The sequence below is a fragment of the Boleophthalmus pectinirostris genome, unplaced genomic scaffold (genome assembly GCF_026225935.1).
Source record: "Boleophthalmus pectinirostris isolate CB_2022bp ecotype Guang Dong unplaced genomic scaffold, ASM2622593v1 HiC_scaffold_1, whole genome shotgun sequence".
NCBI classification, from domain to species: domain Eukaryota; kingdom Metazoa; phylum Chordata; class Actinopteri; order Gobiiformes; family Gobiidae; genus Boleophthalmus; species Boleophthalmus pectinirostris.
In genome coordinates this window covers 36,288,546-36,305,840 of record NW_026570970.1, presented here as the reverse complement: position 1 = coordinate 36,305,840, position 17,295 = coordinate 36,288,546, and the positions used below count along the sequence as shown (strand labels likewise).

The window sequence follows — 17,295 nt, the reverse complement described above, 5'->3', positions numbered from 1 at the left end:
TAGGTTTGAGGATGGAGTTGTAGATGGGAGACAGATGATTGTCTTTCCTAACAAAAATAGCCTCGTTAACTCCCCTCTCAAACCAATACTTTTCTCTGGCTCAAATCTGTACCTCACTATCCTCAAAGAAGTGACCCGTGGCTTTTAGATGGTGTTGCACAGCAGACTGAGGTCCACTATTGCTATCTCGTCTGTGTTTGTACGTCTTGTGAAGTGGCTGTTTTGTTTCTCCACTGTAGTCACTGCAGTCTTCACTACAATTAAAGGAGTAGACCACATTGCTTTTTGTGGTTCTTGAAAGATGCTGTATAAATCCAATTCATTGTCATTTATTGGTGGTTTTGTTCTATTATTCCCTCACATAGCATAAACCTGGTGTCTCTCCCACAGACATCCCAGTGACATGAAGCACCGGTTCCATCGACACCACTCGACCGCCAGCTTCAACCACAACCACGTGGACTCCAGCAGCCTGCCCCTAGTGATAGAAGAAGAGCATCGCGAGAAGGGACCAGTGTACGACCCCAAGCAAGACGTCTTCACCAGTCTGTTTGTGAGTATAGAAGCATTGCTGCATATAAACGGGTTTCAGATGACTCACAATATTCTACAGTCCAGTCACGTTTAATGCAGATGGAGCAGCTCAAATGAATCTTGTTAAAATGAAGATTTGTGTTGTAATAGGCCAGTTAATACACAGCAATAATGTGACTTACCACAACTCTGCAGACGACACGCAGGTCTATGTCTCAGTGCAGCAGGAGACAATGGATCAATGGACTCACTCTGCCACTGCATCCAACAGATCAGTGTGTGGATGCAAAACAACTTTCTCAAGCTAAACTCAGACAAGACACAAGTCATAGTGTTTGGTCCACAGAAACAAAGAGACAGTATCAGCAGTCACCTCCAGTCTCTCGCTCTAAAACTGGCTTCCTGTGCCTCAGAGAATAGACTTTAAAGCAGCTCTACTTGTGTACAAGTCTCTCCATGGCCGAGCACCAAAGTACATCTGTGACATGTTAGTGTCATATGAACCATCTCGCACTCTGAGGACCTCAGGGACCGGCCTCCTGCTGGTGCCCAGAGTCAGAACTAAACAAGGGGAGTCAGCGTTTCAGGTTCATGCAGCTAAAACTTGGAACAGTCTTCCTGAACATGTGAGACAGACTCTTCTGTGACGCTGTTTAAATCCAGACTCAAAACATTTCTGTTTAACTGTGCATATAACTGAAAGTTTTCATTCCGCACTCTTCTCTCCAATTTAGTCTCTCTTTTTAAATTTTAATCTTCATGATTATTTATGTTTTGATTTGTTTTTATTATGATTTTAATGTATTTCTTATTCTGTAAAGCACTTTGAATTACTTTGTGTACGAATTGTGCTATACAAATAAACTTGCCTTGCCTTGCCTTCAAATCAGACTAGAGATCTCGGGCTAATAATTGACTCAGACTTGAACTTTAACAATCACATCAAATCAATAATGTAAATTGTCTAAAGCAGACTTGGAGAGACTTATTCAGGACGTTTGTCTCCAATAGACTGATGGCACGACCCTCAGGTGGGTCGCAAGATCTGCATGTAGGTCTGTGATATACAGTTCAGACACATGAGAGAGAGTTAGTGAGTCAGCGAATCCTACCTGCATGCCCTGAACGAGTCTTCCTGCAGTTAGGTTGAGAAATGCTTGCCTTGTTGCCCAAAAAGAAGGGTGATAAATCAGCAAAAGTCAGTGCACTTCAGGATGCTTTTTCTGGGTACCTTTTATTGCTTGTTCAGTGACTGTTTTTTATTATATAAAACTTGAGTAATAGTTCAATTGTTCAGAGACACGATCACTCATTCAACAATAAAATATCCTCATTAATGTTCAATAATGCTCAAATCCACCTTTATTTTGTGATTTATGAATAATGTCTATTGGCTTGGGTCACAAAGTTTTGTGACTTTTAAAATATGGGTCCCAAGACAAAAAAAAAGTTTGGGAATCACTGGGTTAGACTAACCTCTCTAAATGAGCTGTGAGACGCTGCAGTACATCCAGAACGCTGCTGCTCAGCTCCTGACTCGAACTAGGTAGTAAGATCATGGCTCTGCATGTGTACAAGTCTCTCCATGGTCTAGCACCAAAGTACATCTCTGACATGTTAGTGCCATGAACCATCTCTGCTGAGCTCAGGGACCGGCCTCCTGCTGGTGCCCAGGGAGTCAAAGTTTCAGATTTATGCAGCTAAAACCTGGAACAGTCTTCCTGAAGATGTGAGACAGGCCTCTACTTTGACTTTGTTTAAATCCAGGCTCAGAACAGCTCTGTTTAGTTGCGTATGACTGACAGATGTTCATTTTTCATTACGCACTCTTCTCCCTCATTCAATGTCTCTGTCTCTTTTTAATTTATGAATTGTGCTATACAGTAAACTTGCCTTGTCTTGCCTAATACAGTGTGTTTCTGGCTTTAGTCACTAATAGAAATGATCAGGTCCAACATTTGTGAATTTACCTTCTGGGAGATTGGAAGAGCAAAGTACAACATAGTTAACAGAGTTTTTTCCACTGAGATCCGACCTGTAACTTGGCCTGGTGGCACCACTACATCTCAAACAAGAAAGCTGAATCTTCTATTGGAAAAAGTAACATAATGATCCTATTTTTTTATTATTTTTTTTAATTATTATTATTTTTTGATATTAGTTTTCTTTGCAGACAAGAGACAGATGTATAATAATAACAAACACACACACACACACACCACACACAAAGACTTGAAATGACAACTGGCTTCCTTGTTAAAAAGAGAATGATATCCATGTTTCCACCACGATGTTTTAAGTGAATTCATATTTAGTTTAGTCATGTGTTTGTTTTGATATTGTCCAGTTCTTGTACAAATGATGTTGGTATAAGAGCATCCTTTTCTCCTCAGACGTCGCTCCATCCCCTGCCCCCGGAGCACCACCCGGCTGCAGCCAGATCCTTCAACAATGAGAAGATTAAAGAGAGAAGGCCGTCATCGTGCTCGTTGGTCAGTTTTGTCGCACTGCTTCATAATTTCACTGCAAAATATAACAGCTTCATTACTTCCTGCTTTGATCTCTATGGGGTTTTTGCTGAGTCAGCTAAATTGGATAAATATTGAAACATGAGTGAGTGCACAGGGACTTGAGGATAGAAGTCACTGACAGCATAGGAGGGAGATGTTTGTGTCTCAATACTAACACTAACAGTGATGGGAAGAATGCTTAGAAAAGGTATTATTAATATAAATGTTGATACAGAATATTGAATACCTGAATTAAAATGTATTTTGTAAAGTACTCCGTTACATGGGTCAGTTGGAGTTGTGTATTCAGACTATCTTGAATAATTTTACACCAAGATCCTTCACATCATAGTTATAAAAACATGACATGTAATAACAAACAGCTTTACATATGTTGCACTGATGCATTCATTTATGTCCAATTAGAAAAAAAAAATCACACACTGCAAACCTGGGTTTGATTTTTCCTAAGGATGGACCAGATTTTCAATATAAAAAACTGAAACACACTGAGCTGTGTTTCCACTTATTCTAAATCAGAGGTTGTCAGTAGGCGCCCACTTGCAAAATTTGGCCCATATCATGGCCCATGATTTTCAAAAATATATTATTTTTTTCACAACAACATCTTTTCAGCTGTGCTGTGCTTCGCATCCACATCACATCTGCTGTGTAAGCCCACCTGTGTAACACACACACAATGTAATGCAGACACGGAAAATGAAAGCTGAAAAACATGATGATTTGGTGTGAGTGTAACATGCATATAACATTAAGGCTGTGCATTTCCTGTGCTGTGAAGTCCACTCCTTAAACGGGAGCATTACCTGTAGCAGCACTGGAGGACTAAAGTTTTCAGTACACTGACAGTATACACCGCAGGCTTTGTGGACGCCAAAGGCCCTTTGTGCACTATTTTTCAATCTATCAAGTATTGAACAGTAAGTCAGTGTAGTGATTATGACAGAGCTCACTGACCGTCTCCTCTCATCAGGCTGTGTGGACTTCCTGGAGCAGGCGGCCATGGCGTTTGTGCGTCTGAATGAGGCAGTTCTGTTTGAGTCCATGCTGGAGGTCCCAGTGCCAGTGCGCTTCCTGTTCTTCCTCCTGGGCCCGAGTCAGAGCAGCATGGACTATCACGAGATCGGACGCTCCTTCTCCACCCTCATGTCTGACAAGGTACAACACACAACTGTATCTTCTGCTTAAAGGGCCCATATTACACTGTGTTCTGATATGTGTTTTAATGTGACTTTCTCATCAAAAACATACCAAGAGTATACACACTGCTGACAGCAGAAGGCCAATGCCTAATTAATGAATTTCATAAAATTTAATTTCCAAATGTAAACACTATTTGAAGTTAGAAAATGTGAGTGTGTTTGTATTTCTGTCATGTGCAGAACTTCCATGAGGTGGCGTACTTCGCGGATGATCGACAGGACCTTTTGAAGGCAAATGATTCTTGGACTTGCAGCATCGTTGGCTAATCCGACATGAGGGCAAAGAGCTTGGCTCAAAGACAGGGTGGACTTCCAGAAGCAGCTCCTGAAGAAGAGGAAGGAGAGAGAACTGAAGAAACGCCAGTCTATCTGCGGCTTTGAGCTGGAGAACAAAAGGTAAGCAGAAAGTAACAGAGTTTAAAGAGACACTGGTCCATTTTACTGGGCAGAACAGCCTGTGATTGTTTGGATTACACATGTACTCTGAGGCAGACAGAGGCTGAGAAGAGTTGAGGGTTTAAAGAATAAAGACACTTTATCACAAAATAAACATCCAGCAAGTAGACACAATGTTTATTATACTGTAATTCATTTATGACATTTATGTCAGTAATCAAGTTGCCAAGAGAACTACAAAAGGATGTGACCAGGAGATAAATGACTTCCGGATCCCGTTTGGAGGTTTGATCCATGACATCCGATAAGGTTCCCTCATACAGATGAGCGAACCTAGGGCCTCTATGGCAGCTATCGCAAGCCGTCATCTTCATCTACTTTGCCGTTCTCCAACAAACTTGGAGGGCTGCTTACGGACAAACAAAATGTTATAAATAACTATCACGCGAGGGCTTTTCTCTTGTCTCATGGAGGATTCTTTACCTGGAATGTGGCATTAAACATATGTCATATAGCTCAAAAATACCTTGAAAAACATACATTCTTATAATGAATGGTGTTGCCTCTCCACAGATCTGACCTGTAATTGGTGTCCTGCTTGTCTATATTGAGAATTCACATACAGTGGAAAGTCATACAGTGGAATATACTAGATCATCATGACCCCGCATCCTCTGCCTGGCATGGTTTAGTCCTGGTTAAATCCTGGTTTTGACCTGGTCTAGACCTAACTTAGACCTGGTTTTAGTCCTGATTTTAGTCCTGGTTTAGTTCTGGTTTAGTCCTGGTTTAGACCTGGTTTGGACTTGCTTTTATTTCAGATTTTTGTCCTGGTTTAGTCCTGGTTAGTACTTTAAGACCTGGTGATGGTTTTAGTTTCTGTTTTAGTCCTGGTTTAGTTTTGGTTAGATGTTTAGTGTTTACTGATTTGTGGTTATTTGGTTTAGCCTGGTTGACCATAACTGGTAAGGAGTAGTCCACATCTTGGTTTTTTAGGTTATCGGTTGTCCTCTTAACTGGAGAGAGAGGGGTCGTATGTCTTCGAGGGTGCGGTACAATGATCAGAATGAACTCCAACTATGACAGGTTGTCAGATGACGGCAAATTTTCAATACACACACAGTTAGAAAGTCATACTTGCTGCGAAGCAACCATGTGGACCGTTTCTTTGCATGTCTGTCACGCCTCCAGAGTGGCTCTTTGGCGCCCCTCACCTATTGAAAACCGTTGCTCTAGATAACATCTCTGAAGTGTACCCTATGAGTACAAAACTAAGCACTACACACACTTGGCTCTTTACTCTGCACTGCTAACCCCTCATAGCTCCTGTCCACATATCCACCGGTCTCATGCTCTGAACCTGTGTCATGTGCAGGGGAGAAGACAGAGGGCATGATGGGAGTGACGGAGCTGATCGTCTCCACTGCGACGCTGGGTGTGGTCTTCTCTTTATTGGCCGGTCAGCCTCTGCTCATCTCGGCTCTTCTGGAGCTCTCCTTTGAGGAGAGCATCACTATAAGGTTAATGCAGCTTTTTACACTTCCTTCCCACGACAGATTTAGTTTATCTTATCTGATCCCTCTTCTGTCTGTAGTTCTGCCAGCTCAGCAGTTCGAGTACGTGACGGGCCGTGTGTGGGATCGGGTTCTGGCTCATCGTGATCGTCCTGGTGATCGTAGCAGCAGAGGGCAGCTTCATGGTGCGATACATCTCTCCTTTCACTCAGGAGATCTTTGCTTTCCTCATCTCCCTCATCTTCATGGAATTCCCAAGATCTTTTGGTACAGCTCATCGCTGTTCATAGCTGCATGTCAGATAAACATCACAACATTCTATTCTGTCAGTTATATTTAATACACATGGGGCAGCTAGTATTTGAGATTTGTGTTGTAATGCAGTGAGTTCTTAGATCTAGTCAGTAATATGAGTTATGAAGTTCAGTATGTGTGAATTTTGGATATTTCAAGCAAATATCTAGATAATCCATAAGGAAAACATTTGCCCCCATCTGAGAGTATGACATCTTCACATTCTAAACATAATTGATTGACTAAATTTGGACAAAAAACTACAATTCATGTGAGTGAAAAGACTACGTTAAAACTAAATTTAATAATCAAACATATGTCAAAATAAAACTGGTCAGTTTACAATCTGAAACATTTTTGCCTCTTCTGTAAAGCTACTAAAATGTTCCTAACGTTTATTACATATTCAGTACAACAATCAATGCCCCTAGCCCCTTTTGCATACTTCACACAGATACTCCATATGTAGTACACATATAACACATACATACACACATAACATATATTTGTGGTTTTGCTCAGGTGTTCCGAGAGCACCCCCTGCTGGCCGTGTACCCTAGTGGTGGTCCTCTCCCTGACGATCAGGCGGGGCCTGTGTATAACCAGCCCAACACAGCTCTGCTCTCACTGGTGCTCATGATGGGAACGTCCTTTGTGGCGTTTTTCCTCAGAAAGTTCAGGAACAGCAGGTTCTTAGGAGGAAAGGTATGTTTGATATAGTTCATTACAAAATATGTATTTTATCACAATATTTGAATAAATAGGCCTTTAGTGCCTTTTTATTTACAGTAAACTTTTATTAGTGACAGTGGCTCAGGGTTGGTGGTTCAGTGAGGGTCAGAGAGGCCAGTGGCACAGACAGCAGTGCTTCTGTCTGTCCCAGGGCAGGTGTGGCTGTGACATAGAGCAAGGTGTCATCTAAAACTCTTCTATCTGTATAAACAGCTCTTATCAGACATTTACATGAGGGAAACACATAATAACAGTACAGGTCTCCTCTTCCTCAGGCTCGTAGGAGATTGAGATTTTGCATATGAAACTTCCTGGTCCTCTGTGCTGGTCGACTACTCCATCCCTGACACGTACACTCAGGTCTGTGCTGCTTCTATAACACGACAGTGTACACTCTATAAAACACCAACGCATCCAATTCCCAGCTAAGGACTCCACATGTGTGTTTATATAACACTACAGTGTACACCTAAACACCACACACACACATGTGTGTTTATATAACACTACAGTGTACACCTGTAAACACCACACACACATCTGTGCTCACAGACACTTGACATCATGAGAATCATAGTGTAAGTGCTGAAGTCATTGTTCAAGAAGACATCTTGACTTATGTGGTTGTCTGTAAAACTCTGTCTGATTGGAGCAGAAAACATCTGCAGAAGCAACGGTGTGGAGAGGAGAATGAGACCAAAAACTCAATTTAACCTCAAAATGACTTGTTCTGCAGTTCTTCTAGGAAGCAGTTGATATTTATATAAATAGAAGCATTTGAAATGAACCCCTCTCTGTCTGTGTTGAGCAGAAGTTGAATGTTCCCTCTGGGTTCTCCGTCACTTCTCCGGATAAACGTGGCTGGTTCATCAGTCCTTTTGGAGACAAGCAGCCGTTTCCCACCTGGATGATGGGAGCATCAGTGGTCCCTGCTCTGCTCGTCTTCATCCTCATCTTCATGGAGACGCAGATCACATCGTAAGAACTGTCAGAAAATGTTCAACATGTTCAAACTATATGTATCTACATACTGTATATATACAGTATATACTAGTATATATAACAGATCATGTCTTTCCTCTCTCTCTTCTTTCTCTCTCTCTTGCTCCTCTCTCTCTCTCCCCACTCTCCTTTTCTCTTCATTGCTCCTTCTCCCTCTCTCCTCTTCTCTCTCCCTCTCTATCTTATTGCACCTTCTTTCTCCCTCTTCCTCTGTCTCTCCTCTCTTATCCTCACCCTCTCTCTCTCTTGTCTCTTCATCTTGCGTCCTCTCTCTCCTCCTATCTCTCTTCTCATCCTTCTCTTCATCTTTCTGTCTCTCTCTCTCAGTCTGATAGTGAGTAAGAAGGAGCGTCGTTTGGTGAAAGGTTCCGGGTTCCACTTGGACCTTCTCCTCATCGTGATCCTGGGAGCCGTGTGTCCTCTCTTCGGGCTGCCGTGGCTCACCGCGGCCACCGTCCGATCGGTCACTCACGTCAACGCGCTGACCGTCATGAGCAAAGCCACTGCCCCCGGAGAGAAGCCCATGATCCAGGAGGTCAAGGAGCAGAGGCTCACTGGGATGCTCGTGTCCATACTCGTGGGTAAGGACCAGGACTGGACCAGGACTGAACAAAGACTAAATCAGGACTAGACCAGACCCAAACCAGGGCTGAACCAGATCAGAGGAGATAAACCAGTGATCCAAGAGGTCAAAGGAACTCACTGGGACCTTTACTCAAAACCAAAGGACTAAACCACCAGGACTCGATCAGGACAGGACTAACCACATCAGAGGAAACCAATGATCCAAGAGGTCAAGGAACAGCGGATCGATCGAATGCTAGTGTCTATACTCATGGGTAAGGACCAGGACTAAAATAGGACTAAACCAGACCTAAACAAGGACTAGACCAGACCCAAACCAGGAGCGAACCACATCAGAAAGAGAAGCCTTTGATCCAGGAGGTCAAGGAGCAGAGGGTCACTGGGATGCTAGTGTCTGTACTTGTGGGTACAAACCAGGACTAGACCAGGACTGAATAAGGACCAGATCAGACCCAAACCACGTATAACTAGGCCCGAACTAGATCTTAACCAGAGGGTCACTGGTATGTTGGTCTCTGTTCTTGTGGGTAAGAACCAAGACTAAAACAGGACTGAACAAGGACTGAACCAGGACTAAACCAAGACTGAACCTGAAATAAACCTAAACTGTACCAGGATTACACCAGGACTGGACTAAAGCTACTTCTGTGAACCAGGATTTAACAAGAGCTAAACCATGACTGAAACAAGACCAAACTAGGGCTAAAATACAACTAAATGAGGACTAAACCAGGTCTAAACCAGGTCTTACTCAGAGACATTGGCTGAGGTGAGTTTTTTGTGAGTGACACTTTGGGAGAATTACAGGCTGAACTGTTTTCCCATTATAACTGAACTGTATCACTTATAGACTACAGTACAGATTCCAGCTCACTCTGTATGACACCCCAGGGCGCTGTCACTGTGCATGACGCCCTAGGGTGCTGTCACTGCTGATGTGGGACACATCGATCACTCATAGATTTGTCTGAGATGACTTCACAGAGCTTTATGTTGTACAAGCGCTTTTATTGACTTACTACATGGTTTACATTGACTGGGCCACAACACATACTGTATGTAGTACACAGTTTATCAACACAAAAGAACGCTTTTCTATTTCCAGTTCTCAAAAACTCTACTTATCTAACTTTACTTATGACTACACACACAACACTAATAGATGTAGAAAACTTTTTTATTTATTTATTTATTTTTCCCATAAATAAAACTACTGGCATGCTGAATCAACAATGCAGCAGGGAAAATTATTTAATGTTCTATATTACACAACATGGATTCTTCTCAATTTGTATCCATGTTAGAATGCTGTTACCTCCTCAGGTGTACTGTGGTCTAAAGCAAGAAAAATATCTGACAAAGGCTTTTTTTAGCCGAAACGCAAAAAAACACATTTGAGTGTGCTATGCATTTTTTCACTTTTATTTTGCTGTTCCTTTCATTTGCATTTTTCTGTTTCATTTGATACCTCCTCAAAAACAGACCTGGAGTTGTGTTTTGTCTCATTCAAACATGTTTGAATAACCCCTTTGTTCCTCTGTTCCACTTAATGATGTCATGTAGTGGTCATTTTCATGTTAACAGCTGCCTTTAACCTGAAATCATCCAAATGATTCTAGAGAAAGTGTATGGAGTTTAAAAACACAGTGGAGCACTTCCTGTATTTGTGTGTTGAACATGTGTGAATGAAACTAAACACTACTCCAGATGTCTTTGTGATGAGGAAACATAACACACTAGAAGATCAGAACATATTGTAATGTAGGAATCATAAAGATGAGTTCACAACCTTATTCTGGTGAAGTAGAGAATATTGTAAAAGTAGCACTTTGTGACAAAACTGGGGATCTCACCTTTAAGTACACCAGACTACAGCTGTGCAGTGACAAGAACTGGACTAAACCAGAACCAACCCAAGATCAAACAGAGTATGAAGCAACATTTATACAAGATACGATTTGCGATGAAGCACTAAAAGATCATGTTCTCTCCTCTGTGTCCTCTCAGGTCTGTCCATAGTGATGACCGACGTGCTCCGCCTCATCCCATTGGCTGTTCTGTTTGGGATCTTCCTTTATATGGGCGTGACCTCTCTGACGGGCATCCAGCTCTACGAACGCATCACGCTCATGGTGACGCCCGCCAAGCATCATCCGGACCACACATATGTCACCAAGGTAACAAAACACCATCCAGATCATATATACATCACCAAGGTAACACAGCACCATCCAGATCATCTATACATCACCAAGGTAACACAGCACCATCCAGATCATATATACATCACCAAGGTAACACAGCACCATCCAGATCATATATACATCACCAAGGTAACACAGCACCATCCAGATCATGTATACATCACCAAGGTAACACAGCACCATCCAGATCATATATACATCACCAAGGTAACACAGCACCATCCAGATCATATATACATCACCAAGGTAACACAGCACCATCCAGATCATGTATACATCACCAAGGTAACACAGCACCATCCAGATCATGTATACATCACCAAGGTAACACAGCACCATCCAGATCATGTATACATCACCAAGGTAAACAGCACCATCCAGATCATATATACATCACCAAGGTAACAGCACCATCCAGATCATGTATACATCACCAAGGTAACACAGCACCATCCAGATCATATATACGTCACCAAGGTACCAAACTGTATACGTAACTATGTAAAAACACCATCCAGGTCACATATATATTTCACCAAGGTAAAAACAACATCCAGGTCATATATACATCACTAAGGTAAAAAAAAAAAAAAAAAAACATCATTTGGATCATATGTAATGTATATCACTAAGATACAAACAACATCTGGATCATATATACATCACTATTGGGGATGCAACGATATGGTTTTCCCGTGATTTGACACAATATTGATTCAATTTCGATACATTTTAAGATGCATTTCTGCTGAGTATATGAGTATAATATAATAACACTACAATGTTAATGAAACATTACGTAACATTACACACAATACATTACAGCACCACTGCTTTGTATGTGAAGTGTTTTAGTTCATTTGGTTCAGTGATTCACAGCTCAGAATTTTTATTCAGTGAAAATAAGAACTTATAGTAAGAATTTGTGATATAGCCAGTCGACTCTTAATATAGACTGAAAAGGGAGTTACGCTATCAGGCTTTACCTTCTTTGATCATGATGATTTCTTTTCTCCTGAGTCTCTCTGTGTTCACAAACCTCATGTCTGTGCTGGTGCTGCTCTGCCTCCTCCAGCAGAGACAGTACGTAGCTCCTCCCACACTGCCCCCTACAGTCTGTGCTCTCACAGACACACTGTGCTCTCCCATTCTCTTTCCGAACACTAAAACTGTGTTATATTACTTAAAAATGTCTTAACAGACCGTTTTTCTGACTAAAACTCATGAGACAGAGTCTGAGAAAAAGATGGCGTATATCAGGAGTTGCGTTGTTGGTGTATATACAAGCGGATTTGATTAAAGCTGATGTAAAGCCAAAAGTGATTCTAAAGTATTTAAAAGTGAATATCTGTGTTCCTGGATCTATCAACATCAAATAAAACGTGACTGAAATATAAAATCTACCTCTGTTAGAATATTTCAGCTATAAGTTCCTGTGGGGCTGTTTTCTGCTGTATCTGAGGAGGATGCGGCGATAACAGTTTTCCTTTCAGACCACAATAAATGACAACACAGAGGCCTGGAGGGACACGTGCACATCGACACATGTATCAAACGACCATGTGTATCAAATTGTGAGGACTAAAATCAAACGAAAGCCACTATGGTAAAAAAAAAAAAAAAAAAAAAAAAAAAAGCATTACTTGGATCATATGTACACTACGATACAAACAACATCCGAATCATATATGCACAGAGATAAAAACAGTATCCATATATATGTCACTTAGAGTTTAAGGGTCGTCTTCATGTAAACTGATGGAAGTCTGGCCTCTGACTGCCTTCACCATTTACTCACATTCATGTATTCTACCAAATGATTGAATAATGGTTATTAGAGTGACCGTCCACCAGATGGAGCCACATGAACAGCAAACTCAGGACCTCACCAGCCCCAGAACAGAGTCACACTAAAACAAATGTTATACTCCTGTGCGTGTGTGACCTGTGAACTAAGGGACGGGACGAGACACAATTTCCACAAGACGAGACGAGATACGAGACTGGGTCCACGAGAACGAGACAAGACGAGATTTTAACTGAATTTCTAATATATTGGCCTCACAAGTTTTTATTTATTTGATTTCATATTTTTGTTTCCGTTCTTCTACTGCTTTTTGGAACTGTAGACGATTTACCTCACCAACACGTGACCCTTTTTGGCCCAATCCAAATATAAATACATGGAATTTGGAGTTTTGTCTCACGAGATCTTGTGGCACGAGATCTGTGAACTGAATCTGGACTCATCACAAACAAAATATTAAACACAATCACATTTGTAAAAAGGGGGTGTGGCAAAAGCTCTCAAAACTATTCTGTATCTTGGTGTATTTGAGCCAAACTGCACTCACAAGACTACACCTGCAGGGGGAGCTCATGCAAAAACTACTATTTATGCAGGAACAAAAAAATACTTGAAAAAACTGAAGCTCTAGATATTGGGATAAATAAAGAGATAAATGGAGAGTGATTCTGTGCTTGTGTGTGTGCAGGTGCGGACGTGGCGCATGAACATGTTTACCATCATCCAGCTGGCCTGCATCGTTGCATTGTGGGTAGTGAAGTCCACGGCGGCGTCTCTGGCCTTTCCTTTTGTCCTGATCATGACGGTTCCTCTGAGGAGAGTCATCCTGTCACGAATCTTCCACGAACGAGAGCTGCAGGCCGTGAGTTTAAACATCTGTGTTCAATTTGTGTCATTATTATACAAGAATGTGGTTTAAAGGTGCACTGTGGAACTTTTCTGGAGTGTATGTGTGTGTGGAGAAGGGGGAGCTTCTTCCTTTCTCGTGTCTCCCTTTTCCTCAACTTTTTCTTTCTCCTCTCTCTCTCTCTCTCTCTCTCTCCTTCTCTCTCTCTATCTCTCTATCTCCTCTGTCTTTGCTCTTTCTAACCCTCTTTCTGTCTCTCATTCTCGCTCTCCCTCTCTCTGACACTCCATCTCTCTTTCCCTCCCTCTCTCTCTCTCATTCTCTCTGTCTGTCTCTCTCTCTCCTCCTCTTTCTCTCTCTCTGTCTCTCTCTCTCGCTCTCTGTCTCTCACTCTCTTCTCTACTCTCTCTCTCTCTCTCTCTCTCTCATTCCCCTCTCCCACCCTCTTTTTTGCTTTCCCCTTCATCTCTCTCTCTCCTTCTCTCTTCTCCCTCCCTCTGTCTCTCACTTCCCCCCCTCAATCCCTTCCCACCTCGTCTCTCATTCTCCCCATCCTCTCTCTCTCTCGCTGTCTTTCTTTCTCTCTCTCTCTTCTCTCTGTCTGTGTCTTTTCACTGTGTCCTCTCTTTCTCTGTCTGTCTCTCTCTTCTCTGTCTTCTCTCTCTCCTGTCTGTCTCTCTCTCTCTCTCTCTTCTCACTGTCTGTCTCTTTTCTCTGTCTCCTCTCTTTCCCTCTCTATCTCTCTCTCTGCCTCTCTCTCTGTCTGTGTGTGTGTCTCTCTCTGTCTCTATCACTCTCTCCACTCCTCTCTCCCTCTCCATCCTCTCTATCTTTGTCTCTCTATCTTCTTTCCCTTTCCCTTTCTCTCTCTTACACTCATCTTTCTCTCTCTTCTTTCTCTCTCCTCTCCCTCTCTCATCTCTTGCCCTGCCCCCCTCTTTTTTGCTTTCCTCTTTCTCATTCTCTACCCCTCTCTGTCTCTCTCTCTCCTCTCCCCGCCCACTCTTTTGCTTTCTCTCTCTCTCTCTCTCTGTCTTTCTCTACTCTCTACACTCTGTCTCTCGCACATGCCCTCTCTCTCTTTCTGTCTGTCTCTCTGGCTGTGTCTGTCTCTCATTCTCTTCCCTTCTCTCTCCCTCTCTCTGTCCTCTCCCTGTCCTCTCTCTCCCTTTCTCTCTGTCTCTCTCTCCCCACCCTCTTTTTTGCTTTCTCCTTCATCTTTCTCTCTCTCTCTCTACTCTCTATGCTCTGTCTCTCTCACACTCCCTCTCTCTTTCTCTCTGTCTGTGTGTGTCTGTCTCTCATTCTCTCCCCTCCCTTCTTCCTCTCTCTGTTCTCTCCCCTCCTCTCTCTCTCTCTCTCTCTGTCCTCTCTCACTCTGTCTCTCGTTCTCTCCATCATTCTCTATTCTGTCTCTCTCACATCCCTCTCGCTCTTGAAATTTCCTCCACAAACAACAGAATTTCCTGTCTTATTGTGCATAAAAATGTCCTGAAGTTTAGACCTACAAACATGTTCTAAATGTGATTCTTCTATTAGTTTGTTGCTTCAGAGTTCACTCTTTTTGTCAGTTTGTATAAAATTCATGTTTGAAATGTGAAATTTGAACAGAATTTTTTGAACAGTAATTATGATTACAACAGAAATCACAAACTTAGTCAGAAAAAAAAATCTAGTTTCTAACAGTTTTTTTCCTTCTGTGTTTTTAGCTGGACTGTGACGAAGACTCCCCCAACTTTGCTGAAGACGGTCGAGACGAGTACAACGAGATCCACATGCTGGTCTAACCTCGGACCAAACCTGGACTTAACCTGGTCTATGATTGGTATCAAACTAGACTGAACATGGACTAAATCTGGATTAAATCTGGACTAAACCTGGGTTGAAAATGTTATAAATCTGTACTATAACTGGACTAGGTTGGCTCTAAACATAGACTAAACCTGGGCTGTACTGAGTCTCCACCTAGACTCAACATGGACTAAACCTGGACTAAACCCGATTTATCCCAGATCTCAACTAAAACAGAATTTTCTCTTAACCTGGAATAATCCTTATATCAAGTCTCTTAACTGGATCTAGCAGGTTTCACACCAAGATTAAAAACTGTACTGGTCAAAAACAGGTTTAACTGGGTCTTTAAACAAGATCTAGTCAAGTCTAAACCAGGACTATATCTGGACTTAGCCTGGACTAAACCTTGTCTAATGGAGATTTGGTCTCAAAACAAGATCTGCAGGGTCTAAACCAGGACTAAACCTGGACTATTTCTGGTCTAGATTGCCTGTATACCTGGATTAAACCTAAAAATTCATGTAAAACTAAATTTAAATTTAATAAAGGTGTAAATTCCTGCATTTTAGTGGGTTTAGAGTCGAGCTTTCAAAATCCCAACTGCTCTTTTATACTGTGATGCAGTAACAGTCTGTTACTTATCCAAAGACTCCACAGCAAAGGGGGAGACGTTTTCAACAACAAAATATATATTTTCCAGGACATTTGACATTTTTGTCTAGAAATCAGGCCTATTATTGTCCAGGATTTCCAGGACGTGTGGTACACTGCTAGGTTAAACCTGGACTTAAACATGTTCCAAAGATGAGCAGAACTTTGTCTGAACCAGGACCTGTCCAAAAGGACTCTCTTTAAACATGGACACTGGACTTAATTGTCTGTCCCTGCCCCTGCAGTGTGTGAACCTGTCCCTCTGTGTGTGTGCGTGTGTGTGTTTGTGTGTGTGCGTGTGTGTGTGACAGCTGTGGACCTGAGCTGCAGCAGAGACTTATTTTACTAAAGCCATGTACAAACTCACTTCAATATTAAAATTCTATTTAAGTCCTGTTTCCCTTTAAACTGTTGCAGGTTCAGGGCGACGTGCAATGACCAGAGGAAATATACACAGATCTCCATGGAAACATGTGGGACAGTGTGTTTTAGTCTCAAATATAATAATATATATTATTAAATTATTGATCCATTTTCTTCCACTGAGTATTCACTCCACATGGGACCAGAGAACTTTTGGTGCACTGGAACTTTTTGGTGGGCGTCTGTCATCTGCTTCTTTCTATGGATGTGTCATTCTTCTGCCTGGAATGTTCCACAGTATGACATTAAACACCCGCCTTACACCAACTTAAATGTATTTAATCACAGGAGCTCAAAAATACCTCAAAAAACAGACATTCTGACTGTGAGCGGGGTCACCTCTCCACAGATCTGACCTGGAACTTCGTCTGGTTTCATCTCCATGAAGATAGAAATGTTTAATGCCATACTGTGAAACATTTTGGACAAAGCAATAACATCTCTGTGGAGAAAAGCATTTGACAGATCCTCCACTTGAAAAGTTACAGAGTGCACCTTTAATGATAATGTCAACAGAGACAGTTAAAAAGTTCTGGATATTAAAGAACAAATATTATGCATTAGTTTTGTTGTTGTCGGCCTTTAAACACGCTCTCCAGTGCCTTTGCCTTGAAATTCATGAACTAGAATCTGAAATAATTCATTTTAAAAGACAGACATCAGTTCACAGTTCAGTTCAGTATAATCTGATCTGGTGCAGGTCTCCATCTACTGGCAGCAGAGGGAATTACCACAGCAAAACAATTAACGTGACAGAAATGATTAAAACGAGTCTGGTG

The 17,295-nt window shown here is 41.8% G+C and overlaps 1 pseudogene; it reads left to right on the top strand.

The window, feature by feature from the left end:
* Positions 1 to 15,435, top strand: part of LOC110175851 (anion exchange protein 3-like) — a 42,009-nt pseudogene extending 26,574 nt beyond the window's left edge.
* Positions 15,436 to 17,295: the final 1,860 nt, after the last annotated feature.